This window comes from Eutrigla gurnardus, assembly GCF_963514095.1.
Source record: "Eutrigla gurnardus genome assembly, chromosome: 4".
NCBI classification, from domain to species: Eukaryota; Metazoa; Chordata; class Actinopteri; order Perciformes; family Triglidae; genus Eutrigla; species Eutrigla gurnardus.
Window position 1 is genome coordinate 11,965,732 of NC_139918.1, and position 3,568 is coordinate 11,969,299.

A 3,568-nucleotide genomic window follows, 5' to 3' on the forward strand; every position below is an offset into this window, starting at 1 on the left:
CAAGGGCTGTGTGGAGCCTTTATATGTGTGTCCCCACACCTCTGCACAGTATTGCAGGTGCGGAGAGACTAGTGCGCAGTATAACAGATGAAGTGCTTTTTGATTTAGTATTTTTTGTACTTTTCCAAAGTATGGACACACTCCTGGCCAACTTCCTTTTTAATTGTGCTATGTGTGGCTTCCAACTTAACATGTCATCGATAATCACTCCCAGAACCTTATTCTCACGGACCCTCTCAATATTAACTCCGTTTACTTGAATGTTGGGACTGTTGCTGCAGCCTCTTTTACCATATAGCATGTATTTCGTTTTTCCAAGATTCAATGATAATTTATTTATGTTAAACCACACTTGAAGTTTGGCCATTTCCTGATTTACTGTTTCCACAAGTTGGTTCAAGTCACTCCCCGAGCAGAAAATATTTGTGTCATCCGCGAATACTATTAATTTCAGAGTATCTGACACTTTACATATATCATTTATGTATAATATAAACAGCTTTGGACCCAGAACTGACCCTTGTGGGACCCCACAGACTATGTCCAAGCTAGTCGATGTGTTGTCACCTATTTTAACATATTGGGATCTCTTGTGTAGATAGCTCTTGATCCACTGCAGTGTTACACCTCTAAGGCCATATCTCTCCAGTTTAGCCATTAAAATATCATGATTAACAGTGTCAAATGCTTTTTTCAGGTCTATGAAAATTCCTATGGAATATTGTTTTTGGTCAATAGCGTCGGTGATGATTTCCACAGACTCTGCTAAAGCTTGAGCAGTCGAATGGTTCCTTCTGAAGCCGTATTGGCTGTCATATAACAATTTATGTTTGTTGATGAAGTTGTCGAGCCTATTGTTGAATAGCTTCTCTAGAATTTTTGACAGTTATGGCAGTATTGAAATTGGTCTGTAATTGGTAAACTCGTGTGTGTCACCATTCTTAAACAGTGGCACAACCTTGGCAACTTTCATTTTGGTAGGAAACGTCCCGTTTTGAAATGACAGATTGAAAATGTATGTCAAGGGTGAAATGATTCCATCTAATACTTCCTTGATTAATCTCATGTCCAGGTCGTCAGCGTCAGTAGAAGTTTTGGCTACGCATTTGTTGACTAGGTGTCTAATCTCTGTGTCCTTCACTGGTGTGAGAAACATTGAGCTGGGATTTCTGTCTCCATCCTTATCAAAATTACTCCAGGGCAGGGGTGAGTCAGGGATGTTATTAGCTAACTCTGGCCCGATGTTTACAAAGAATTGGTTGAAACTATTTGTTATGACCTCCGGGTTATCCTCCTGCGTGTTGTTATTCTTGAAGTAGGGAGGGTAGTTCGGTTTTTTACTTTTATTATTAGTCACGTTGTTTAGAATATCCCATCATTTTTTTGTATACTCCATGCTTTCTGCAAGTAAATTGCTGTAATATTCTTTCTTGCGTTCATTTAGGATAGAGTTTAACTTGTTCCGATAGCGTTTGTATCTCTTCTTGGCCAGTAGAAACTCTTGGCAGGGCCATGTGGCTGAACCAGTACATCTTCATCTTGATCTGAAACTCCTATCCACCATTTCTGATCATACACACAACTCACATATTGTCTCATAGTGAGCATAGAGACAAACTGTTATTCAATATCAAACTTTGGAGACTTTTGTACTGTAATGTAAAATCTTACGGCTCAAATTGAGATTATTTGATTTGGTTGTGTAATTTATATACTTAAAGCTGGGGTATGTAATGTTGGAAAGCTAGCAAGAGAGCTAGCAAGATTTGAAAAAAAGCACCTCACCCTGCCTCCACTAAGTTTTTGGAATATGACTCTGAAGTTGGGCAAGAATGTGTTCACTTCCATTTTTGAACCTTAATATCTGTGAAACTAATCATCTAAGAGAGACCATATTTTGTAGAATGTTTAAGCTAACACCAGAGATCGAGGCAGAAGTGATAGAAGTATTTTATCTGCAAAAATGGGGGCTCAACCACTCTTCGAATTTGCTACTTCATTTCGACAAGCCTTTGAAGTACCTACCATATTGAAGTACCTACCATACTAGGTTATCATTGAGCTACACCCCTGATATTCCATGTCTGGAGGCTATTAGTAACAAAAATACACTGTAGCAAATTTGAAGGCCACAGGTGAGATAGTCTTCCAGATATTGCTGTTTTTAAATGGCTTTTCAGAGTATGATGCCAAAAACCATCTAAACTAACCTTCATTCAATGATGTTTCATTGGAAAACTTCTGACAGTAGAGACCTAATATTTTGGATTTTTCCATTAACAAGTGTGTCTTTGTACTAGAATTTTTACAGGACATTCTGAGATGGTCAGGTGGGAGGCATTTAATGAAATGACACGGAATGACCCCGCTGTTGAAGCCTGGTTGCTAACTGTACTGATATTAACTGGTGTGTTGAAGCCTGGGTGCTAACTGTACTGATGTTAACTGGTGTGTTGAAGCCTGGTTGATAACTGTACCAGTGTTTCCCCTACCATTATACACAGGGCTGTAAACTAGCGGTCGCCACTCGCCAAATGAGACTAAAATATTCCCCTGGCGACTTAATTTTGGAGGGATACATGCCACTGGGGCGGGTAAATGTTTGTCCCGATGGTCGTGCTCTTGCAATAAATTATGCATGATATAACAAAACATTGTAGTAGCTGTAAACTGATCAATTATGACGGTAGCAAACGTCAAGCTAAACCGGTGATTTGTTTTGCTCCCCCGACATCACCGCTGTAGAAAATAGTTCCCCCGAAGCAACGTAGCGTGCACGTCACCGCTCTTTAAAAGATAACGCATTGAGTGAGACTCGAGCGCAGCAATGTGGCGGCATATTCCCGGTGTGACAGAACCAAAGAGGAAAAATACAGAGGAGATAGATGGAAAGGAAGGTGACAAAGAAAAAAGTGAGAAAGTTCAGTGAGAAGTGGAAGACTGACGGAATGGCTTCAGTACAACGACTCGACGGATGTCATGTTTTGCTCCGTCTGCCGGACACACGCAAAAGAAAAACAGCGCGGAAATTCATTTGTGGTGGGCAACAAAACGATGAAAGTGGAGACCATCCGGGAGCACGAGGGAAGCCGGTGTCACAGTATCTGTAAATCAGTGGCTCGGGCTCAGTCCGAGCCACTCTTTTCTCAACCCGCTGTTGCTGCCTTGACATGTTTATCGGAGGAGACGAGAGCCAAACTGAGGGCCATGTTTAGGACAGCTCATGCCCTTGCGAAGAAGGGGAGACCGTTCACGGACTATGAGTGGATTTGCGAGTAGGTGAAAAATGTTATTTGTCAATGAAATAATTCTGATTCCCGGTACCCTCTTCATATTGTTTACATTAATGTTAATATAGCTAAGGCCAAGGCTTGCTAAATTAGGTAACGTTACCTAGCTAGCTCTATGAAGCTCTATTTATTTATTTATTTTTACAATTGTTTGATAACGTTAGCCCCGTTTTGACCTCAGATATAACGTTACATCTGAAGTGAGCGGGGCTAGTTGTCCTCATTGGTGGTGAAGACAAATTTAACACACCTGTAAACTGTTCACCTTTTTTTTATGT